This window comes from Armigeres subalbatus, chromosome 2 (assembly GCF_024139115.2).
Source record: "Armigeres subalbatus isolate Guangzhou_Male chromosome 2, GZ_Asu_2, whole genome shotgun sequence".
Classification (NCBI taxonomy): Eukaryota; Metazoa; Arthropoda; class Insecta; order Diptera; family Culicidae; genus Armigeres; species Armigeres subalbatus.
Window position 1 is genome coordinate 205,039,220 of NC_085140.1, and position 27,049 is coordinate 205,066,268.

At 39.9% G+C, this 27,049-nt stretch overlaps 1 protein-coding gene across 1 annotated transcript in view; it reads right to left on the reverse strand.

The window, feature by feature from the left end:
* The window catches only part of LOC134211536 (uncharacterized), a 53,234-nt gene extending 32,258 nt beyond the window's left edge, over nucleotides 1–20,976 (reverse strand). The window contains exon 1 of the mRNA XM_062688477.1: nucleotides 20,912–20,976. The gene's annotated coding sequence lies outside the window, so the exon portion shown is untranslated. The remainder of the gene's footprint in view (nucleotides 1–20,911) is intronic.
* Between the last annotated feature and the right edge of the window lie 6,073 nt (nucleotides 20,977–27,049).

Genomic DNA, 27,049 nt, shown 5'->3' on the forward strand with positions numbered 1-27,049 from the left:
CGTTAGTAGCCATAGATGAGCACAAGATTTCCTATCAGCCGCACTTGTTCCAGACGAGTGAAACACTGTTGGAGTTTGTCACACATCTCATTGAGAATGTGTTGAAGGTCAGCTGCTGTGTACAGGAGCGGGGGAGCAGCAGCTTGATCATTTTCGTACGACGACCGCATACGAGGTTGAGTTGGTTGCTGGAAACCAGGAGGAAGTCCAGGTGAAGTGGACCTCGGGGCTTGTGCACGTTGACTTGTTCTTCCGGCGTGCGGAATGTTCCAATTTGTCGACGGCAGCTGATGAGTGGCTTGGATTCCTGGAGAGAGAGCCGGGAAATCGGCCGGATCGAGAATGGGGGCTCGTTCTTCTATTTTCTGGCAGCTTCTTCCCTCTTCTGGCAGCTTCGATCAGTTGAACGGTGGGCCCCACCGCAATGAACACACTTGTATTCCACGGCGCCCTCGATGGGGCAGGACTCGGTGAGATGTTCTTGGGAGCACACGTTGCATCTAGCCTTCAGTCGGCAGTTTCGAGTGCCATGTCCAAAGTTCAGGCATCGCATGCACTGCGTCACATCCTTATTCGTTCCACGGTAACCTTCCACGAAACGATAATATCCTGGATTACTCGGGCTGCACTCAGTGCGCCAAGCGACACGGAACCTTTCCGGAAGTGCACCAGGTACAAGCAGTCACGATACTCCATGACTCTGCTGTGTCTTGACATGGGGAAAATGGCGAGTGGCTTCAGCTTGTACCGAAGCTCCAGGTCCAACTTTATTTCCTCTACGTCCATGATGGGCAATCCACGGATAACTGCCTTGAGGGGTTTCTCCGACGGAATGTCGAAGGTAAAATATTCGGCTTTGCATTTGTCGAGATACTGCTTCGTCTTTAAGTAGTCCCTCTTGGATGTGAGAACCACCTTGATACCGACGCGACATATATTGTAGGACGCGTTGATTTCAATCGGGGCCCTCCTTAGCCGTGCGGTAAGACGCGCGGTTACAAAGCAAGACCATGCTGAGGGTGGCTGGGTTCGGTTCCTGGTGCCAGTCTGGGCAACTTTCGGTTTGGAAATTGTCTCGACATCCCTGGGCATAAAAGTATCATCGTGTTAGCCTCATGATATACGAATGGTAACTTGGCTTAGAAACCTCGCAGTTAATAACTGTGAAAATGCTTAATGAATACAAAGCTGCGAGGCGGCTCTGTCCCAGTGTGGGGATGTAATGCCAAGAAGAAGAGGAAGTTGATTTCAATCGACTTGAGAGTCCGCTTGAGCTTATCCAGTCCCATGGATTTCACCATCAGTGGGGGAACCTTGCTTGAAGTTGGAGGACGCGACTGGGTGTCATCGTTTTGGATTTCACCGAAACTGTTGAGGTCGCTGACGTTGATTGCGTTGCCAACAGTGTTGGTTTCTCAAGTTTCGCTTGCTTTGTTGTGGGACGCAACCGAGACTTCTTCCACATGCCATTTCTTCTTTGCATTGTCAAGATCAGTGGTGCTGGCAGTAGTATTGGCAGAAGGTCTAGCATTCTTCTTACGACGAGGCGGCATTTACTGGCCGACTGAAAAACACGATTTAGAAATATACTTTAGTAGCCAACCGTCTGATTTATAACAGCCTAATAGCCAACAGGCCGCGAAATAATAGTTTGCCCGTGTGCGAGGCGAACCGGTGTCCACACCAGACTACCCCGCAAGGATCTGAATGTGGAGCGGAACGCTGGAGCAAGATCTAAAATCTCTCTGCTGGTACTAGGACACGTCCGAACTGCTCGGACGATCAGACTGGAATGTTGATGCTGATGATGATGATGATTTTATACATATGTACCCCTTGACGCTTTGAAAAAAGAGAAATATAAAATATCTATCTAGGGCACAGCAAATGCTGGGTAAAGCGTACCATTGGTACTTCGCGTACCTGAAGGAATAAAATAGACACCATCTCGCGGTCCTTAGCCTCTTACCCAGCAACTCCTATCCCTACCTCCCCGCGGTGCTGGCCGGGATACGAGCAACCTTAGGGAAGATCGGGTAACCAACCCCGGTGGGAACTATGGTCGTATGCTGACAGGGAAGGGGGGGTTTGCTTCTCTACGGAGATGCAAATCTTATTGAGCGTTTGTTCTCCATGTCAGGATCGGCTCACAACAGCGTCTGTTCTCCATGTTAGGGGCAGCTGATCATCGTCCGAGTGCCAGCGAGGGACTCTAAGTGAAACTGTGCACCATGGTCCACCGGAAATAAGGAGGAATGGACCTCCGGAAATTTAGGGGGTTTGGTGTCAGGCCAGCCTTTAAAAAATCATAAGCAACGAACAATCAACAAGAGAGTACGGACCGGAACCATCGGCGAAGACCACTGCGCCGAAAAGGGAATAGCGATTGGAAACTCGGTTCGTGGAACTGCAAATCTCTCAACTTCATCGGGAGCACACGAATACTCGCCGATGTGCTCAAGGACCGTGGATTCGGCATCGTAGCGCTGCAGGAGGTTTGTTGGAAGGGATCAATGGTGCGAACGTTTAGAGGTAATCATACCATCTACTAGAGCTGCGGCAACACACACGAGCTGGGAACAGCTTTCATAGTGATAGGCGATATGCAAAGGCGCGTGATCGGGTGGTGGCCGATCAATGAAAGAATGTGCAGGTTGAGGATCAAAAGCCGGTTCTTCAGCTTCAACATAATCAACGTCCATAGCCCACACTCCGGAAGCACTGATGATGATAAGGACGCATTCTACGCGCAGCTGGAACGTGAGTACGACAGCTGCCCAAGCCACGACGTCAAAATCATCATAGGAGATTTGAACGCTCAGGTTGGCCAAGAGGAGTTTAGACCGACTATTGGAAAGTTCAGCGCTCACCAGCTGACGAACGAAAACGGCCTACGACTAATTGATATCGCCGCCTCCAAGAATATGGCCATTCGCAGCACCTACTTCCAACACAGCCTCCCGTATCGGTACACCTGGAGATCACCACTGCAGACAGAATCACAAATCGACCACGTTCTGATTGATGGACGGCACTTATCCGACATTATCGACGTCAGGACATATCGTGGCGCTAACATCGACTCTGACCACTATCTGGTGATGGTTAAACTGCGCCCAAAACTATCCGTCATCAACAATGTTCGGTACCGACGACCGCCGCGGTACGACCTAGAGCGACTGAAGCAACCTGATGTCGCCACTGCATACGCGCAGCATCTCGAGGCAGCGTTGCCGGAAGAGGGTGAGATCGATAGGGGGCCCTCCTGAGGACTGCTGGAATACAGTCAAAGCAGCCATTAACGACGCAGCGGAGAACAACGTCGGGTATATGGGACGAAGTCGACGGAACGATTGGTTCGACGAAGAGTGCAGACAGATTCTAGAGGAGAAGGACGCAGCGCGGGCGGTCGCGCTGCAGCAAGGTACCCGGCAGAACGTGGAATGTTATAGACGGAAGCGGAGACAGCAGACCCGCCTTTTCCGGAGAAGAAACGCCGCCTGGAAGAAGCGGAGTGCGAGGAGATGGAACAGCTGTGCCGTTCTCAAGATACACGCAAGTTCTATCAGAAGCAGTACATGCTCTATCAGAACGCATCCCGCAAAGGCTTTGTGCCGCGAGCCGAAATGTGCCGGGATAAGGATGGGAGCATCCTGATAGACGAACGTGTGGTGATCGAAAGGTGGAAGCAGCACTACGAGGAACATCTGAATGGCGCTGAGAGTACAGGCAGTGAAAGTCAATGCAGCGGAGGAGATGACTACGTCAGTTCAGCGGACGATGGAAGCCAACCAGCTCCCACCTTGAGGGAAGTTAAGGATGCCATTCAACAGCTAAAGACCAATAAAGCAGCTGGTAAGGATGGTATCGGAGCTGAGCTCATCAAGATGGCCCCGGAAAAGCTGGCCACTTGCCTACACAAACTGATAGTCAGAATCTAGGAAACCGAACAGCTACCGGAGGAGTGGAAGGAAGGGGTTATATGCCCCATCTACAAGAAAGGCGACAAACTGGAGTGTGAGAACTTTCGAGCGATCACCATCCTTAATGCCGCCTAAAGTGATATCCCAGATCATCTTCCGTCGTCTGTCACCATTAGTGAACGAGTTCGTGGGAAGTTATCAAGCCGGCTTCGTTGACGGCCGCGGACCAGATCTTTACTGTACGGCAAATCCTTCAAAAAATGCCGTGAATACCAGGTCGCAACGCACCATCTGTTCGTTGATTTCAAGGCGGCATACGACAGTATAGACCGCGTAGAGCTATGGAAAATTATGGACGAGAACAGCTTCCCTGGGAAGCTTACCAGACTGATCAAAGCAACGGTGGATGGTGTGCAAAACTGTGTGAAGATTTCGGGCGAACACTCCAGTTCGTTCGAATCGCGCCGGGGACTAAGACAAGGTGATGGACTTTCGTGCCTGTTGTTCAACATTGCGCTAGAAGGTGTCATGCGGAGAGCCGGGTGTAACAGCCGGGGTACGATTTTCAACAGATCCAGTCAATTTATTTGCTTCGCGGATGACATGGACATTGTCGGCCGAACATTTGCAAAGGTGGAAGAACTATACACCCGCCTGAAACGTGAAGCAACAAAAGTTGGACTGGTGGTGAATGCGTCAAAGACAAAGTACATGCTTGTGGGCGGAACCGAGCGCGACAGGGCCCGCCTGGGAAGCAGTGTTACGATAGACGGGGATACCTTCGAGGTGGTCGAGGAATTCGTCTACCTTGGATCCTTGCTAACGGCTGACAACAACGTTAGTCGTGAAATACGAAGGCGCTCATCTGTGGAAGTCGGGCCTACTACGGGCTCCAAAAGAAACTGCGGTCGAAAAAGATTCGCCACCGCACCAAATGTAGCATGTACGAGACGCTTATAAGACCGGTTGTCCTCTACGGACATGAAACATGGACAATGCTCGAGGAGGACTTGCAAGCACTCGGAGCAGGGTGGCCACTGGAATTCGATTTTCAAATTCCCGGTTTTTTCCCGCTTTTCCCGGTAATTTTTGTCAAATTTTCCCGGTTTTAAATTAACTTGATGAGAAAAAAATAAATTGTGCGCTTCGTTGCCATGTAGTTAGTGTTAACCGGCATTTCATCAATGTCGAATCGTAATTCTACATTGGCTTAATTACAATGATTTAATTTTTTTCTTAGTTGCAAAACATTCGTATTTTTTTCTAGGATCATCCTAGTAGGATGCACAACTTTCGTTAGTTTCTGATAGTGCCAATGGAAATTGTATGCCAGTCTAGTGTGGTTCTTCCTTGTTAGAGCATAATGTTCACAGAAAGCAATAAAGTTATAGTTATAGTATAGCCGACATCTTTTTAATGTTCAGCTCTCGGTTTGATCTTAAAGCTATGTCCATTTAGAATCCGGAATAATAAAATCATCTGTATCTCGGTAACGGATTGACGTACAAATAAGGTTAATACATCAAAACAAGGGTAATTCACTGTACTTTAAAGAAAAAATATTGATACAAATCATTTCTTCTTGTTTCTAGTGAAAATTCGCACCTTCTTCTTTATTCCTCTCATCAAAAGTTGCACACCTCCGGAGTCAACTTCCTTGGCACATTTGTTCCACATTTTGGTCATCTGAGTCGCGTCCCGAGCTGTTTTTCCACTTTTCTTAAGCTTCCGCTTCATTACTGCCCAAAATGTCTCGATGGGCCGGAGCTGTGGGCAGTTGCGTGGATTTATGTTTTTATCGATGAAATCTTCGTTATTATCGCGGTACCACTGGATGACTTCCCGGCTATAGTGGCAACTCGCCAAATCTGGCCAAAACTTCACGGGACCTTTATGGGCTTTATGGAAGGTAGACCGCGGTTTTTGAGATATTCCTCCTTGTACAGCTTCGAGTCCATCGTCTTATTCGTCACAAACACTTAGGTCTTTGCTCCACAGCTGCATATCCCTTGCCAAAATCATCTGTCTTTTTTGTAAGTTTGTCCAAAAAGCAAACTTAAATTTCGCAGGAACTACTCCTAGTGCCGTTGTTATGTAGAATTTTTGGCTAGGAAGCTGTCCGAAATCCATTTTGACGTAGGTTCCATCGTCGATAAGCAGGATTATCAACGTGGGTGTGCAGATTTTTTCTCTCATTTCGGCTTTCATCTGGAATAATTTTTGACCTGCTGCACGAAACATCGTGAAATTTTTACCACAGCAAGTGGGCGCCTAGGTTGACAAACCGCTGTAAAAGAATTCTTGCAGCGGTCACTTTCCGTGCCGCTGTAATAAAATAAATGATTCCGGATTCTAAATGGACATAGCTTTAATCAGACTATTTCAAAGAATACCTCCCTGAGTAACTGATGGAGCTTTTTTTAAATTATCGCGAAATTAAGTGAGGAAAGACACAATTCTTTCTTATAAAGTAAATTAAAATCAATTACATTTTTAAACTTAGGAACTTAGCAATGAAATATGTAAAGCACTGTATAACCTCATTATGGTGATTGGTTTCACTTTTCTAAAAATCTAAAAAAATATTAAACAACAAATTTGAACACAGATTTAACCAGAAGACAATCTTCGTTTCCGATCAAAATAATTATTCAGTTTTCTAAAAACGATTTAAACACATTTTAAGGCAATCAAAACATATTCGATTCGTAATTAATTAAACTTTACTTTCTTAATTTCTAGAATTATGTCTAGAAAGTAAATCTTGGATTTTGTATTGAAAACTTTGAACGTCCTCATTCAATATTAGTATATTGAGATGTTCTTAGCTTGGAAATCTATTTATTATTCCGTGTTATAAATAAGAAAACTATCTTAGAGTAGCTTTTTCACCATCATAACCTTTTATTTTATTAGGTTAGTTGTGAAAAAATAGTAAACTAAATATATTTTACTCTTTAGAATGTTACAGACATATTCACGAAGTATTAAAAAATGACCATTTTCAATGATTTGTAGAATTTTGAAATATAATTTCAAACAACTCTTGAACATGTGTTAAAATATATATTATTTATCACATTTATTTTTTTTAAATTGTGTGCAATTAGAAATTACATACAGATAACATAAGTACAAAGGCAAACTTGGATGAAAACATTCATTCGGAAGAATGAATATTTCAATATTCGATTCTATGCTTTTATGCCTTATAACATATTATTTATGATATATGGCCGGGGTTCTATCAAATCACACGTAGCGCCAAAAAAATTACTCATATTTTTTTTTAACTGATTTAATTGATCATAAATCGTATAGATCCTATACTATAGGATATCTTACAACAAAAGTACGCATGAATTGATTTGAAATGATTTCCCTTTTCCTTTTACGTACAAAATATCATAAATCAGTCAAAAAGCCGCTTACTCGAAATTGGAATCGAAATGATCTAGAGACAATTGGATCTAGAAAAAACGACTTATTTTTTATACCTTACACATTATGTACTAAAATCAAATAACTCAATTAGAATGCGATTGAAGAATGAACATCAAAGAGAAAATCTTTCCTTTTTATATCAACTTCATTGAAAACTTTGAAGAATTTTGAATGTAAGTTATCAAAATTATATTTTTTCCCGGTTCATGTTCTGAATTCCCGGTTTTTCCCGCTTTTTTTCCCGGTGACTTCAATTTCCCGTCTTTTTTCCGCTTTTCCCGTTTTTCCCGGTTCGGTGGCCACCCTGTCGGAGTATTCGAGAGACGGGTGCTTAGGACCATCTTTGGCGGTGTGCAAGAAGACGGTGTGTGGCGGCGAAGAATGAACCATGAGCTCGCCCAACTCTACGGCGAACCCAGTATCCAGAAGCTACATAAAGCCGGAAGGGTACGATGGGCAGGACATGTTGCAAGAATGCCGGACAGCAACCCTGCAAAGATGGTGTTCGCTTCCGATCCGGCAGGTACGAGACGGCGTGGAGCGCAGCGAGCGAGATGGGCAGACCAGGTGCAAAACGACTTGGCGAGTGTGGGGCGTATCCGAGGATGGAGAGATGCGGCCTCGAACCGTGCATTGTGGCGTCAAATTGTTGATTCAGTGTTTTCCGGCAAAAAAAATAGTTCGGGTCCAGCTCGGGTTTAAATAGTTCAATTAATTCGGGTTCGGGTCGGGTACGGGTTTGATAAGATTTTTTATTTCGTGTTCGGGTCAGGTCCGGGTTTGAAAGTAATTTATGAATCGGCTTCGGGTCGGGTTCGGGTTTGCAAAATGTGAAACCCGACCATCTCTATGTTCCATCTATCATACTAAGTACAAAATCAAAATCAACAAGAATGATCTTTTTATTCAATATAGTTCAACCACAGACAAACAGACGAAACACTTGAAAAATTACCATCGACCATGACTTCAACGATCAATTTGAATTTGATTAATTGCGCGCTTCACAACTAGAGCCGCTACACGCAAAAAAAAGCGTTCCCGAATTCGTGAACCAGCAAAAATAGACCGTGATTTAATTCATGGATTCGGGAACACCAGTCACGTTTTCCAGAACGTTCCAGAAAACGTGACTGTGTTCCCGAATCCGTTGCTGTTGTTCACGAAAAAATACACCGTGAACTTGTTAGTTCACGAATTCATGAACGTTTTTTTTTTGCGTGTAGCGTCGTATTCCTTCGAGTTTGACATTTCACTCTAGCGCCTTCTGGTGAAAATGTCATACAAAACATTGTTTCGTGTAACATGCTCGCAAGATGGTGGTACAGGAGTTGAACGATGGATTTTTGAGAAAAATGTTCAAGCTATTACGTATGTTTGTCTGTGGTTCAACTTTCACCAGTATTAATTCATTTATTTCGTTTTCTATGTCTGCTTTAGTTGCTAGAATTATAACTTTTCTCTCTTTTATGAATTTAAGATTTATAGCTTTACAAAACCTAAGGTCTAACCTCCTTAGCCTAGCGGTAAGATGCGCAGCTATCCAGCTTTCCACGATCGCCATAATGGCGGATGCTATAATTTTTTTGACATTAACTGCTTCCCGACACTGAACTGAATTTTGGTCTAAGTAAACATTGATGTTTGCCGTTACCATTAGAAGCCAATGCGTTGTTTGTTTACCGTCAACAAGGAAAATTTGGCGATGAATGTTTTTCGACAAATACTGTTTATATTACTAACTTTTGTTTCGTTCTAGTTAGTGAGATACCCTACTTATGAGGCCAACACATTTATAGAATGGGCATCCAAATGGTTCCCGCTAGCTCGTATTTTTGGACATGATATTTACCTCCAGGACAGTACTCTATTGATAGAGATTACAAATAGTTATTAAAAACAACATGCCGGTCATGCAGGAATTGGAGAGATTCTTTGATGTCAATGTTACTTCAAAATTACGCTGAACAGAATTGAAATGGACCGCTGAACAAAATGGAAATGGAAATAGGTTTTGCCTCTCACGAGTGCTGTATATGATTAAGGTATCAAAGATATGCTCGAAACCAGATTTATTCTTTAGCAATGAAATGTTTCAACAATCCAGGCCAGGTATTTCTACTCAGACAGCGAAACAGTTTTGTAAAATTAGGTGAAAAAAAAAAATTTATTGTTTTAAAAATTGTTAGAGCTTTATCTACGGAACTCCGGTTATTGCCCAAGTCACGAAGAGTAAATGATTTTCGACGTGGATCAAATAAATTTATGATGAGCGTGAGAGGCTCCGAAAAATGGGTCTTTTGGAGACTCACTGCAAATTGCTTGTTTCTTGCTTCATATTAAAAGATACAATCTTCATTCAAATTCTACGGTAGTGGTTGTATTTATCTTTTTGGAATTTGAATAGCGTCCACTTTACACTGGAAATGTACTGATTTATCAATTGCCGTTCCTGAGGGTATGCTATTTCGTTCAAGCAATAAATGTGTAGGCCTCATAATATTGCGTTAATTATATAGGTTATCTATATATCTAGAATAAAAGAAAAAATAACGTTAGTAGTATTAGAAATAAAAAGAGTATTTTTCGAAAGATATTGATCACCAAATTTTTCCTTGTTGACGGTAAACAAACAACGCATTGGTTGTTAGTGGTAACGGCAAACATCAATGTTTGCTTAGATTAAAATTTTAGTTCAGTGTCGGGAAGCAGTTAATGTCAAAAAAATTATAGCATCCGCCATTATGGCGAACGTGGAAAGCTGGATAAAGAAAAAAACAATACTGAGGGTGGGTGGGTTCGATTCCCGGTGCCGGTCTAGGCAATTTCAGGTTTGGAAATTGTCTCGACTTCCCTAGGCATAAAAGTATCATCGTGTTAGCCTCATGATATACGAATGCAAAAATGGTAACTTGCCTTAGAAACCTCGCAGTTAATAACTGTGGAAGTGCTGAATGAACACTAAGCATCGAGACGGCAATGTCCCAGTGAGGGATACAATGCCAATAATAATAATAAGAAGAAGAATAGTTCCGATAGTCGTGGCAGTTCCTATAGGAATATTATATAATTACGGTAGTGTTATTTTGACCCAATCTACGTATTAAACGCAGCAACCCATACATTCTATCAATTTGTTGACCTGTCATTACACGAAATAGAAGAAAACAGGTTGAGAATTGCATCAAAATCGGTAAAGTATCACTAAAATACCTCATTTTTCTCTCTGCTTTGCACCAATAGTTGCGGTAGTGTTTCTATAGTTGCGAGTCCTATTGGAAAACAATCAGATTCGTAACTATAGGAACACGAATTAAAAAATACCGCATCTATTGCAACACTATACCAATAATTGGAAATATCATTTTAGGTAAGAATGATAGATTCTGCAGCGATTGGATAACTCTTCGTTTAAAATATAATTGATGAGCTTTCGAATGCACACTTAAGGTAAGCGAAATGAAGTATAGACGTGGTGTAAGCAAACAAATAGTGGTGGATCGTACTTAGTTCCCCCACTTTTCGACAATGAGTTTTCCTCCAGCTAGTGTCAAACAGTACAGTGACCAATCGATTTTTACACACCGATACGTCGCCATTACCGAGCGTGGAAAGCTGGATTGGGTCTTTTATCCTATGAATTCGCTGATCGACAGAATCGCCTTATGGCCAGCATTACCTTGCAACGGGCGAATGAAACAAACAATAATTCAAACCTTCTTGCTACTGAGATCGTTTACTTTCTCGTTTGGTCATAAAGCACACAAAGACCACCAGCTGATAGTTGTTGTCCTCTGCTGTACTTGAAGATATGCTAATATGGCTGGACGAGCACTGTCGAAGATTTCGTAATAGATCTAAGAGTTTGGTTGAACTTTGGAAGAACTGGACAGACTTTCCGGTGACGATTTTCCCTGGTTCTGGTTCCTTTACAACCATAAAGATGTGCCAAATATAGCTTTTGTTTCAAACAATTCAATGAAGGTTTGAAGGTGCAAAGTGTGATCCTGCTCTGGGCAGGAAAGGATTAATGGTCTACAGTAATTGGTCAATCTTTTCTAATGGTCAATACCAATGTTGGACAAGTTCCTTCAGTATCCAACTTTCCACGCTCGATAATGGCGGCTTGTTGGTGTGAAAAAATCAATCGGTCACTGTAGAATTTGACACTAGCTGGAGGAAAACTCACCGGCGAAAAGGCCTTTTTTCCCATCCCCTCTCCCAGGAACGCCAATGAGCTTTCCTCCAGCTAGTGTCAAATGCTACAGTGACCGATTGATTTTTTCACACCAACAAGCCGCCATTACCGAGCGTGGAAAGCTGGATAGAAAAAATATTACTAAGTCGCCTTAATAATCACAAGAAGGAATATAAGTAATACATATTCTATTGAACATTCCCAACCTATAGTTGACTAAGGCATCAGAATCGTAGTTATTGGTAAAATAACTCAAATGTAAAATTCCGTTGAAATAAACATCACGATCTATTTCGCTTTTATTATTTTCAATTTACATTTAAAAATATTTCATCTGTGGCAGTAATAAGGTGGTTGGACGGAGACTTTGACCTTGAATCCAAAAAAATCAAAATGGATGAATTCTACGATCCACGGAGTGCAATGAAAAACATAGTTAAGGATAAACTTCAAAATTTTAGCCTGGTCGATCATGTTCTATCTCGCATTCTCTTAAAGTGCATGGTGATGACTATTAGTTTGGATTTAAAACGGTTCCCCAGTAAACGTTTGAAAATTACTTAAAATGGATAGCTGTTTTCATATAGCAATTTCAATGGAACGTCCCGAGAAAATTGAAACCTAAATGCTTATTTCTGCTCAAATTTACAGCCCTCTACATTTAACTCTATCAACGTGAAAAAAAAATCGTAAAAATTCACCTTAATAAAAAGTGAAGACGTAGAGTCAAGTGTAGAGAGAAATCAATCCAGAACAGAAAAGGCAATCACAACAACCCAGAAAGTGTTCTACGACTAATATGATAAATAAATGGATACCCGAACAAAGTTTGAAATCAAAATTTACTGTCATGATGTCAATTATTTGATTACTCCAGTTGAGCCCGTTTTGTATAGATTAACGGTTAACACAGCAAAAATGAGAGCATATTTTTACTGTCAATAAAGTCAATATGATTACTACACCCAACCGGTGATTGTTAGATTTTCTAACAATTCTGTAAAAATCCTACAACAACCTGTATAAGAACTGAGCATATGCGAAAATACTAGATTCATATACACATAGGGGAACTGTACCGGTTTTGGCCATGTTCCTAATTTGGCCAATTTTGCGAATAACTCCTAAAATAAAGCAATTCGGGAGGGTTTTATTAGTTCCAACAAGAGATATATCCCTCACGATTCAACGCTGCTTTTAACTGATCGATTATTTGGGAAAAATATGTATTTTTTAGGGTTGGCCAAAATAGGCACTAAGTTGGCCAAAACCGGTGCACTTCCCCTATCGTACACCCAACCAGCGGATGGCAGTTTTTAATACAGTTCTGCATAAGAACCTTGCAGAAACTGTATAATAATTTGGCATATACAATTTCGGAAGATTTTAATACAATTGTTGTATTGAAATCTTACAGATTTGTATTATTTTAATACAATATCTGTATAAAAAGCTTACAGAATTGTATATGCCAAGATTTTATACAATATTTGTCAGATTTGTTATTTGGGTGTATGAGACCTTAAAACTTTGCAAGTTTTTCTTACAATATTTGTTTGTGAGCTTACATTTTTTCTATAGGAATCTAACAATCCCGCATATACCCAGTTCTAGCTATAATTGGTTCTTATAACTGAAGAATGCATTTTGAAAACATGTTTCGATATCAATTACATCCGATTTTTTTTTTACACGGAACGCATCCCATGTAAAAAAAGTTTTCAGTTCAAAATTCGAAAATCCGTGTAAAAAAAGTTTTATGATTTCTCGACAAATCATGCAAAATGGAGCCAATTTGCAAAAATTTTGTATAGGATTTTTTTTACAAGGCCTTGTAAAAAAATCCGTGTAAAAACAGAGTCGGGTGTATTCTCAATTTTCAATTTGTTCTCATTTTGTTAACCGACTTTACTCGGGTAAGAATCCAAGAACATCGATTCATAGATACTGGACCGTAACATCAATGACTGTTCTTTTTTGGTCTGCAATCGTTCCATTTTTCAATCCTCTCTCTCTATTTTTTGCGCACCACTTTTATATTGAGTTTATTCTTCCATTTCTACCACTACGACGTACAGGGTACAGGTCAGTGGTGCTCTCCTCATTGAACATTACCACACTGAAAATATTCCACACGATTAAATAATATTCTTTTCCACGTGAATCTAACGTGTTTTACCAGTCCTAATTTTCATCACTGAACCACGTTGGTTTCACAAGAAATAAACTAGAATCAATACTACTTGAAAAAACTGTTTATTACAACGTGTTTTGAACATGATTTTATGTAGCTGTCAATGAAGGTGGAAGTAACATGGCGGCTATCAAATGCTTCTGCTGGAAGTTAATATGGAATTGATCACTACCGTATTAAGTTTTTTTGTGATAGTCATTTTTTATTGGTTAAATTCAAGATTATAGTTCATTGGTTCATATTAAAAATGGTAAGTTCATACTATAAGTCAGTTCTAAAATCGAATAATGTATAAATGCTTTTTAGATGAACTTCAAAATAAAAAATGATCGTCCTTGTTTGGAAACAGAAAGACATCCTTCGCCCACTTCTACTATCATCATTATCTATCATCAGGCAGAACGTATTCATGCACGAAAAAATCAGCAATGGTTGGAAACCTTCATCCCGGATCCATCCACCACCAGAGTTAGCTCATTATATATATATACATTTTATATCATGTACTATAAATTATGTATAAAAAAAATATTAATAAAAAATCTGTTATGTTATGTCAATTATGTTTCTTTATGATTATTTTGCAAGCTATGAATAAAACGGCACCATTAGGCATTTCGACGTTATGCCGCGACAGCATTCCCTTGGAATCTAACGTGTTTTTCATATGAATTTTTGATGTTGATCAATTGAATCAAACGACTCATGATTTGACACATGGAACTGGATTTACACGTTATTCTGCCATGCTTTTCAATTAGTGAAAATTCACATGTGAAACCTTTAGCATGAACGTGTAGAATATTTTCAGTGCAAGCCCAGCATGAGTGGGCTCTTTGTGTGTTTTTTGTTGTGGATAAACGAATGCTAGAATACGGAGAAATACAAGAACATTCAATTTGTATGGGGAATCCCTACATTCTGCCTGTCAATTATACACAGCGGAGTCAAAAACATCTTGCAATGCAGTAACAATCAATATTGCATGACTGAATGTTATTTGTTTTATTGTTATTGGTATTTCAAAGCTTGGGCCTCAGTTCCAGTAAAATCGTATCGATTATTTCCAACAATTTCTAATCGCCTAAAAAAGTTTCGCCTGTTTTGCCATTTCTATTTGAAGTCTTGATTTTCAGTATGTTACACCCAAAAAACAAATCTGAAAATTATTGTATAAAATTTTAACATATACAATTTAAGAAATGTAAACTGTTTATGCAGATACTGTTTTAAAATAAATACAAAATTGTTAGATTTCAATACAATGGTTGTATTGAAATCTTTCGAAATTGTATATGCCAAAATTGTATACAATTTCTGTGAGGTTCTCTTCGAGCACTGTATTAAAATATGCCATCTGCTGGTTGGGTGCATCCCTTGATAAAATCTTCAAAATGTTTCTGTCTCTAAATCACTGTGTCCAAAAAAGATAGAATCACCATCATCGCTAAGGCTAACAATTAACACATGGGGACCTAGGCGCTAGAGAAAACAGACAGAAAATTACACAACACCCACGCAGAGCATTACGCAATAACGAAAAGTCTCCTTCTACTAGGGCGAGAATCGAATATACATTTTGCAGAAAATGCATCCGCACGACTGCCGCCACACCGCCACGACTGTTGCACTATACCACACATCCCACAAATTTCGTACGTGTTTGGGTCGTTTCAATGTGAGATATTTTCGCACATTCCAACGTTTTAACAAAATTTTACCAAAAAAGCTTAATTATCATACGGGAAGAAAAATACATACATTTATATGAGGATTTAGTAGTAAGGACGTCGCTACTCACAAATATCTTCAATATACTTGCCCATAATACCAGTACGATACGTCGAGATGCCTAATTACACAACTAGTTTTCGAAGAATTACTCAAAAGTCAAAAGGCATTATGTACAGCAACATGATTAATGCTATGTCGAATGTTCCGTAGAATCGGCTTTGCTGGAGTATTCACTGTAAAGCAGACCGGTATTCTGGGTAGAAGATGAATACAATTCGCAAAAGACGGAGCCGGTTTATCAGTTACGCTTTGATCCAATCTCACTGACCGGATCACAAATTCGTGTTTACGATTCGCACTTGACCGTTTGGCTTCTACTTCTTATGAAATGGTGTTGAAAAAACAAATAGCCGCAAACCTACCCGCCCAATTGTAAATTATGACGAAAACCTATATGTAAACAGGTTTGTAAACAAACTGTCCCAACCCAGAATTTAGTTCGCTCATCATTAGAACTCGTTCGTCTATCAGCTGTCGAGCTGATAAACTAGTCTGGGTCAAGGAAGGCACTGTATTGATTTGAAGAATATCATCAATTAATGGGCAGATGATTGTGCAATCAGATGACCGAATGAACTGTTGGGTTTTCGGTTAGTCTTGCGTGTAAGAGCATCGAATTACTAATCAGAAGAAGACGAGTTCGATTCTATATTTGATTTGGAAATTTTCTGGTGGTCTTGTCACCTTGCAACGAAAGTCTTGCCTATAGTAATAAAGAAGATCAGAAATGACAAGTTGACAGAACAAGGAAATTTCTAGTGGGAACGTGAAGTCATGAAATAAAAAGAAACTCGTCAGTAGTAACATGACTTTTAAAAACAGCGATGTTGAGTTTTACACATTACACGTTTCAAAAGTAGTACTAATAGGAACGACGTTTTAGATTTTGAAGGAGTCTCCAGTTAGACTTGCGAGGAAAGGGGTACGAATAAAGAGGAAAAGGAGGCGAATTCGATTCTCGGCTCAGTCAAGGATATTTGGATTTTGGTTTTAAATATAAGAATCTTTCTTGACTTCCTGGGCAGGTGTATGACTAACAGTAAGTATGCCAAGCTTCGGCTGAAATGTGGATTATAAATCTAACAAAACTTTTGTCATCGCATGAAGTGATTTAGAGAATAATATGAGTTTCAGGGGTCCTCCTTAGCAGTGCGGTAAAACGCGCAGCTACAAAGCAAGACCATGCTGAGGGTGGCTGGGTTCGATTCCCGGTGCCGGTCTAGGCAATTTTCGGATTGGAAATTGTCTCGACTTCCCTGGGCATAAAAAGTATCATCGTGCTAGCCTCATAATATACGAATGCAGAAATGGTAACCTGGCTTAGAAACCTCGCAGTAATAACTGTGGAAGTGCTTAATGAACACTAAGCTGCGAGGCGGCTCTGTCCCAGTGTGGGGATGTAATGCCAATAAGAAGAAGAAGAAGAAGATGAGTTTCAGTATCCTTAGCTGATTGTTATGGTTCTAAGCAGTCGTACAATAAACGCTTTTTATTAATATTTGAGAAGCAATTTTATTCTGACTTTGATTTTTGCAACGGCGATTGTGCACATCATTCGAAATATTTTAGTGAACTTATGTGCCCTACAGAGAGTATAGATTCTAATCTACCTGGCAGATGCGTCAGATGCATGATATATGCTAAATTAAGAGAATATTAGCCGTTTCAAATTTCAAGGTCGAATCCCAGTCAACACAAAATCGTATATGATGCAATATAAGATGCTAAAGTGGAGGCGATATAGACGAATTTCGCGCCAACCCTTCTATGGGGCTGGCAGCACCATACACACTTAACTCATTTTACAGTATTCGGTAAATTTTACCGAAATCTCAACAGCAGAACTGTTCGGTAATTATTTTACAGATTTTTCTTGTATTTTTTCCCATTGCTCAACTGTCAAAATAACCGAGAATCTGTAAAATTATTTACCGAACAGTTCTGCTGTTGAGATTATGTCGGTAAAATTTTACCGAATTCGGCGATTTATGTTAAGTGTGTACCAGAATCGAATGAAACTTGGTGGGCATAATGATATGGTATTTCTAAGCCACTCTGCATAGGTACTTAGTTTTTTTCAAAAATTGCCAAGAGTAACATTTGATGAGTGCCTATCACTGATTTTTTTTAATCGATGTAACTCTAAAATGACAAGACCTAAAAAAAGTGTTGCATGGCGGACTGTCGTGAAATTTACATAAGTTTTTTGGAAAAATATTCAAAAAATAAAAAACCGGTGGCTAGGGTCCACTGGCATGGAGCGAGGAGCTGGTACTCCTCCACAGCCAACATAAATAGCTCCATTGCGTGGAGCTTCAAAAGAGGGGACAACACGGAAACTCTTCGAAGATCGGTCGCCGAGTTGCTACACACTGAGTTTAGGGACCATGAACCTCGATACACTGACGTTTCCTTTTCGAGAAAAGGGGTGAGCTTAGGCGTTACCGGGAGCAACCTAACGGTCTCGGAAACCTCCTCCGACAAACCAGTCCTAGTTCTGACTGATTCCGCTAGTGCCATCGTAACGCTACAAAGTGACCACCCGAAACATCTGTGGATCCAGGTCATTCTCGCTGGTGAACAACAATCGACAACCTTCACCTGGATTCCCGGGCACTGCGGTAACATCACTGCGGACATTCAGGCTGGAGCCAGCCACCAAGGCTGGCGTTTCACAACATCGGTTCCCTTGGATGGCGTTAAATCCTGGATCAAAAAGATCGTCAGCCAGGATTAGAAAAACTAATGGGCTGTTTCCAGAACCACGCAGTTTCGAAAAGTAAAGGGATCCACGGCTCCCTGGAACGCCATGCCCAGTCTCAAGGACCAGCAAGTAATCTCCCGCCTTCGCACCGGCCACACCCGATTCTCACATAATTTCGGCGGAAGGTCCTTTCGGACCGTTTGTGACAGCGGCGGAGTACAAAAATCAGTGGATCATGTGATCTGCCGATGTTTGACATTCCTCGCTCCAGCTACGGAATACCGACAAACATAAGAGATGCCCTAGCTGACGATACCGCCAGCCTATCTGTCCTCATCTGCTTCCTCAAAGATAGAGGACGGTACCACCAGATCTAGATCCAGATTGACTTTCCGGGCACCCCAACCCGGAAATAAGTCCCACCCATGGAGGTTTGCGAGCCTCCCTGGTCTTCCCAGGGCTGTAAGTTCCCCACTCCCACAGTCCCCATGGCTGTGCTTCCTCCCCAACTTCGCTAACATCGTATTCTCATCTTTATATGAACCGACCATAGGGGCCCTCCTTAGCCGTGCGGTAAGAAACGCGGCTACAAAGCAAGACCATGCTGAGGGTGGCTGGGTTCGATTCCCGGTGCCGGTCTAGGCAATTTTCGGATTGGAAATTGTCTCGACTTCCCTGGGCATAAAAGTATCATCGTGCTAGCCTCATGATATACGAATGCAGAAATGGTAACCTGGCTTAGAAACCTCGCAGTTAATAACTGTGGAAGTGATTAATGACCACTAAGCTGCGAGGCGGCTCTGTCCCAGTGTGGGGATGTAATGCCAATAAGAAGAAGAAGAAGATATGAACCGACCAAGTCCTGTGCAGCAAGAGTACGAAAGCTGTCGGTCTCAGAGTGAGCCACGCTTGCTCCGAAGCTTTTTGTTTTATTTTCAAATTCGATCTGAATTTGGCATCATTTAACTGACGTTCTGATCAGTTTATTGCGGAAATCCTCCGCATCGATTTTTTTTTACGAAAGTTCTTTCCTCTGAAAAATTTTCCCTTCTTCGGTCAGTTTTATGGATCGATGTTATGCGCTAAGATTGGGTTTCCTATCTGGCTGCAGCGATTGAATTCCGGAGAACAACGCGATTCAACAATTGGATTCTTGGACATCCGTACAGCCACAGTTGGCCATCTGGCCAAAGTTTATCGATGGAGACTCCCACCGCAGAAGGCCGTGATTGATGTCCGTTTTTGACGACCAGCTTAATTTTATGAACCAACCAAATTTTTAATGTTTTTTTTAAGTGTAGAGTTATAATTTTCATTGTTAATAATTATTATGTACTGAACTATCTGCTTGCGGAAGGTCCCTAGGTTGGACCTGAGGGTCGCTGCTTTCCGCGCCCACCCTTGCCAGATACTCCTCTAGCGCTGGAAAAATCATGCCAAGTCAATAAGTCAATAACTGAAAATTCACAGAAATAAAGAAAAAAACAGATAGTTTCTTCTTTTTTGATACTTTTATGCCTAAGGAAGTCGATAATATTTCCAATCCGAAAATTTCCTAGACCGGACCGAAAATCGAACCTAACCACATTCAGCATGGTCTTGCTTTGTTGCCGTGCATCTTACCTCACAGTTAAGGAAGGCCCCGGACATACATCACATCGGGAAGGTACACAGACGTACATCACCTCTATTCGCAGAGCTAAGTTGATTGGTATATAACATTGAAATACCTTCTTCTTCTTATTGGCATTAAATCCTCACACTGGGACAGAGCCGCCTCGCAGCTTAGTGTTCATTAATTAACTAACAGTTATTAACTGCAAGGTTTCTAGGCCAAGTTACCATTTTTGCATTCGTATATCATGAGGCTAACACAATGATACTTTTATGCCCAGGGAAGTCGAGACAATTTCCAATCCGAAAATTGTCTAGACCGGCACTGGGAATCGAACCCAGCCGCCCTCAGCATGGTCTTGCTTTGTAGCCGCGCGTCTTACCGCACGGCTAAGGAGGGCCCCAACATTTGTATATACAATTGACTAATTATCGATATGTGGCCATCATTGGATCTTCCAATGTTTTTATAATCTAAAAAGCGTATGCTACACTTTTCCAGAATAAATCACATTTTATGAGGACGATTCTCAGTGTCCAACAACTTCGACGACAACTTATTTTTTTTTTATCGAGAACTCCCTAACATGAATTCTCGCTTAACTTTTCAAAAGGACCTAAGTAACATTTTTTTCATGAATTAATTTGAATACAGCAAATAATAGCTTTCATGTTGTTCTGTTGATTGCGCTATTCAAATTAATTCATGAAAAAAATGTTACTTAGGTCCTTTTGAAAAGTTAAGCAAGAATTATCCATGGAAAATGTTAATTTTTAACTAAACACTACCGGTAGGTTTTCTAACAATTATGTATAAGAATCTACCAAAACCTGTATAAGAACTGAGCATATCCGAAAATGCTAGATCCTTATACACATATTGTATAATAATTGTTAGAACATCTAATAGCCCCGGGTTGGGTGTAGACTTATTTTTCTTCTGGCGAATAAATGTCGCCAATTTTAATCCGTTCATCATGTCCACTGCTGTTTAAACCATAGCTACCAAACATATATCCATGAACTATCATATTACTTACATGTTTGATTCCATCAACAAAAACAAACAGTTCTCAAATGGGATGTCATACCGAATACGAGAAAATCATCAAACTCTTCACAGCAGTAAATTACACTTAGTAGTGATGTTGAACATCCCGACTAAAACAACTAAGCCAAAAATCAACGGTCTGTTCGAGTGACAACACAATATTTGCGCGCGCAATCGTCCAATGAGCGTCGACAAACAAGTTGACCTAGGGTGACTCGGGGTGCCATCACACGGGTGCCAGAGGCTATCATAAAATCGTTGGGTTTATTTGTAAACAAGACCGGAATCGCATGGAAAAGCACCGATCGCGGTTCCGGTAAGCCATTTACATGATGACGAACTCCTAAAAAGACAATAACAAGTTCATGTATCCCAAAGATAAGTGGATGTACCACTTGAGAGACGTTTTTATGTCAAGTTTTTGGTTGGAAAAATCGTACGTTCTATTCGCTATTTTGAAATCGACAAAAATAAAAATAAATACTGAATATATTTTATATAACCGCATCGGAGGATGGACAGATGTAGCCTCAAATCGTGTAATTAAAAATCGTCAAATTAAAAAAATATACGAGACACATTTTTTAACTATTAATAAATAGTTGAAGTAACATTATAGACTCATAAAGTACACACACTAATATTTCGTAATTTTGAAATTATGTTCATGCGCATCTTTTTCTTATATGGCTCTACATTCCAACTGGAACTTAGCCTGGTTTTCAACTATTCGATTCCATTGCATGAGTATGTATCTTGTGTGGCAAGTACAATGGAAACAATATGCCTAGGGAGTCGAGAATGTTTTCTATCCGAAAACATCCTAGACCGCGAGAATCAAACTCGCCATCTCCGGATTGGCAATCTGACCCCATGCGTATATTTGAAGCGAAAAAAATATTCAAATATTCAATGATATAAAGTGAATTTGATCTGATTGCAACTACCAGGGATTGCAGAAATCGCTCTCAATAGATAACGAACAATGATAAAAGAGAGGCAAAAATCTCTTCGAAGCATAACAAGCCATGAAAACAAAACTATCGCACTTGTATAAACTGATTCGGATTGGCGAATCAGTTCATTATCGTAACAGCTACCGAAAAACGTCTCTCACGGTATGCTACTTATCGAGATATACGAGTTATACAGTCATGATAAGTGAGAGATTTGCTCATTCTCCTTTGGATTCAAACGCTGACAACTACATTACAATCCTTAAACTTACTCAGTTGAATTCCCAATGTACATTTTCTGGTGTCTGCAATACTTTTAATCCTAGAGATGAATGACCACGCAGGGTAAAATCAACTTGACCACAAAAACTTTAAATATTACAATCCCAACGCACTTAATTGAAGACCACTGCATAAAACCGCAAAGTAGCGTTCCCGGACGTAAAAAACGCGTCGAATCGAATAGCGATGGTTTCTTGTAGGTCAGATTTCGGCAAGTGGTACATTTCACCCGTTTATCCTTTATTTTTTTTTGTAAAATATCGTTTATTTGTAAATTTGCACAGGAATTATTAGAAAACTATTAAGTAATCATACTACCATATCGTGCAGATTTGCATCATACTAATATTGTAATGTCCCTATGCAAAATTGAGCTCAATCGGACTTCGTTAAATGTTTGACTGAAGCGGTCAAAGTTTGACTGTTTTGAAACACGAAAAATTTCCCAAAATAGGGGGATTACGGGCAAAATTTCGAATTTTTTGTTCGATGTAACACCAGATCTACAGCTGGCCTTTGCGCACAAGGAGCAATTGGCTTCAGTATTCTTGGATATTAAGGGCGCTTTTGATTCAGTTTCCATAGAAGTACTGTCAGACAATCTGCACAGTAGTGGATTACCCGTTATTTTGAACAATTTCTTGTACAATTTGTTGTCAGAAAAACAAATGAACTTCACACTCAGCACTCTGCCAACTTCCAGAAATAGCTACATGGGCCTTCCCCAAAGATCATGTTTAAGTCCCTTGCTTTATAATTTCTATGTTAAAGATATTGACAATTGTTTGGAAGGACAATGCACGCTCAGACAACTTGCAGATGATGTCGTGGTCTCTCTAAGAGCAAATATACTATATTAACAATATGATTCACTCTCACGAAATTTAGGCGACACCACATGTGGTGCCAACTAGGGATCCTATAATGAGAGATATGCAAATACTTTTCCAGACGATTTAGCAACGCTGTTACTTTTGTTAGCAAACGCTTCCAACACTTGCCGCAGCGTAAAATGTTGAAGCTTGTATATGACTTTGCATTTGATAACAATTTGGAATATGTTTGTCTGTCCACTAACAATGTTTAAGTAAGCATTATCACTAAAATAAAAGTGCAATACAAATAGGCGAAACACGATACATAAACTAGATTACTTCTACTCGCGAAAGTAAAACAATTTGTTTATTCGATGAAATTTTTCTTAAAATCTATCTCAATACCTTTCAACCTCGTCTCAATCTGCAACAATAACAATGTTCATTTGGCTCACGTTTTGACAGTTCTCAATGCTCGATTGGCTTACAATGGCCGCTTTCGCATATCTCTCATTATAGGATCCCTAGTGCCAACTTGCGTCCGAAAGGATCGATACACACGTAAATCGAACTACCCAAAATATGACGATCGTTTTACACACACTTCAAAATGTCATCATGAAAAAATAGGGATGCTTGATGTTTTTTTTTGCAAACTTAATCGATTATGTTTAATCGAATGCAAATGGAAAATCAAATGTTGTAGCAGAAGTGTGGTAGGCATATTTTTGTGGAAATGTATAATAAATTTGATATAGCTCGTTGAACTGTATCCGGCGGGACCATGCCGGTGCACCTACTCGCTCTCTGTTTCGCACATCATGTTGCTGTTTGCTCATTTGACTGCAACACTTTTATCAAATGTACTATTGTCGCGCTAATCTTTTTCTAGAATGCTGCGGCGGTCTTACACTCACACAGACTCGACTGTGAAGGTAAACGTCAAGATAGCCGCCGTGTTAAAAGATAGGCAGAATTTTCCTACTCAAAACAAAACCACGTGCTTTTCGCGAAATGACAACAGTGTTCGATTGTATTAGTGAGAGGCAACCGGAGTCAATGAGTACATGGAGAGTGTTTATCATGGCAAGTGCATACAGTGGGTGAGATTTTCATTGACACTGTTGTGTTTAGTAACCGTTTACCTGAGAAGCAACCAGCAGGAAGCCGCAGTATTCTATTTTATCTCGAGATGCATAATATATTAACAAGGAAATCAGGAAATTCTGGCGACCCCACATGTGGCGCCACGATACACGATACACGTTATAATTAAACTACCCAACATATGACGATCGTTATAAACACACACTTACGGAGCCGAATTTATTGAATTCAACATTTGGCTAGCAAACATTACCGCTAGGCAATGATTAAACTCACTGATATTTTTAACAGCAAGGAAGTGACCCTGATCAATTTACTTATATTTTGTTACACTTTTTGAATTTAAATGTAAATTAACAAAATTCGCAGAGATTTATAGATTTATGATTTATAGATATATAGATGCATAAGAGTTTACAAAATGATTGTTTGAACTCGAAAAACGATGGAATTCCGACATTCAAGACTTAAGGATTTTTGAAAACGTAACTATTTTTATCACATTTTCAAGGATGATAATATGATCAAAATATTTTACCTACTTGTGAGATGAGCATTAGGGTGGTTCAAAAAATTGATTTTGATCTACAGTGCTCATCTGATTCTTTACCATGTTCTGAGTTTCCCCTGAAAATTTGAGCTCATTTGGATTAAAACTGATTTAGCACAAGCCGTTTCAAGTTTGCATGCAAATTAGTATGGGGAATATTATTTTTTCGTTGTACTGTTAATGACGTTTCCCCATCAAGCGCAGGTTAAAAGAAAACCTACATATCTAAAAGGAATACTCAACAGCTTTCACTCAGTGTAAACCGCATCTCAATTAATCGTTCCAATAATTCATGATTAGACAATGTTTTCACCACGTAAAACACATGTTTGGTAGTTGATTTGCATTATAAATATATTAGGGAGAAATATCAATATATTCAAGGGAGATCAGGGATATTGCTGTTACAATTATTTTAAATTGATATTTGAAAACCATCCCTAGAACGGAATAAAACTTGTAACACACTTAAAATAAATCGCCGAATTCGGTCAAATTTTACCGAAATCTCAACAGCAGAACTGTTCGGTAAATAATTTTACTGATTTTCGGTAATTTTGACAGTTGAACAATGGAAAAAATTACAAAAAATCTGTAAAATAATTATCGAACAGATCTGCTGTTGAGATTTCGGTAAAATTTACCGAATACTGTGAAATGAGTTAAGTGTGAATGTTGCTTGGGATATCACCGCATGGCTAAGGAAGGCTTTTATATTACTATGGTAGATTATTGTTTAGCATGATCAATCGTTTTGAATAATTTTATGACACCAGTTAAACTAATTCATTCGCATAACAAGTTTCAATTTTGGCAGGTGTTGAGAAAGAATTGGGTATATATGTAAAAAAGATATCGAACCAGTGCATAATCTCCATCCAAGCGTTTCTCAGCTATTTTCAAAGGATTACATACATTTATCGAGTTTGGCTTCGTTATGCTCTTCGACGCTTGAGCTTCAATAAACAAGTTATTTAGATAAGAAAATTATTTTGAGCTTTTGAGTCGAGTCAAGTACGAGACACTGAAGACGGCCTTACTGTTGAGGTCGAAATACGTATCTGTCAAGATACAATTAAGTGGTGGGATTCAATGGGATTGTATAAGCTCGTCTTATGACAAGTTATTTAGACTATAACTTGGTAATAATCGATTCCTCCTTAATTTTTTATATGATGATTGGAAGAAAAAATCGAGGAAACTCATTTAGTAGTGACGTGGTAAATAATTGACTGTTTTACAACTAAAAGGTTCCGTTTAAGGGAGAAAAAAAAGTTGTTTGGGACCCCTCGGTAGATTTTTTTCAAATAGTCACGAAATGAAAGCTTAAAGGGTCAAACACAATGGACACGTTTGCGTCCGTTTTGACAGTTTTCCCATGTGTTTGGCCCATAAGAGCTATATTTTCACGTAGTGAAAGTATTAGCGATGCTCATTTTTTTTGTCACACACCTCGTTGAATTATCTTGATTTTATAAAATCAATGATGATTTCTTTTCAAATTAACTCGCATGCATAATCCCATTTTAAGAATTCCCAAATTGTTATCAATTTGTGAATATGATTAGACAGAGAAACGTACTTTTGTGAACAATCTCTCTATATAAAAATGAGTTTGCATTTCCTTTGTGACAATATAACTCAGGAACAGGCTAACCGATTTGTACGGGTTTCTCATTAATCGATTCGTCTTGAGGACTGCTGTGTTATAAAATATCACTAAATTTTGAGGAGCAAGTTGAGAAATTGTGAAAATACAATTTTGATGCGAGTTGAAAGCAAACCCAATACGATCGCGCTAAAAATGATCTAGAGTGCGGCGCTGAATGAACAATTGACAGTAAGAATGCAAAATATAGTTGACTCTGTAAATCTCGATGTTCTATATCTCGATATCTCTCCCTATATCGATGGTTTCCTCGGCCCCTTAAATCTACATACATTTTGGCTTTCTACATCTCGATAACTTCCCTATCTTGAAATCTTTCTATCCCGATGTGCTGTAATCGTATTTTGTTCTGGATTCACTCTCCTTATGTCGATATGTTCAAATTTTTAGGCTACTAGACCATATTTGGACGTTAACAATACAGATCAACAATAAACAATGATATTTGTTTTGTTGTCGTTTTTCATAGCAACAAGCTGTTTTGGATCTAATACCCATTTAAATTGTCCTTCCATTCCTCGATCTCTCCCTATCTCGATGGTCCCTTCAATATCGAGATGTGGAGAGCGACTGTAGTATAATCCCGAGCAAGGTCGGGTACATTCAACTAGTTTTTCTTGCGAAAGTATCGAAAAATAATCTATTAAATCCCAAAAAATATCTGATATTGGATACGAAATCGAGAAAGCCGAGAAATAAAATAGGCTTAATTAAGTTTAGCCGAAATATCTCACCGTAATGCTACGTT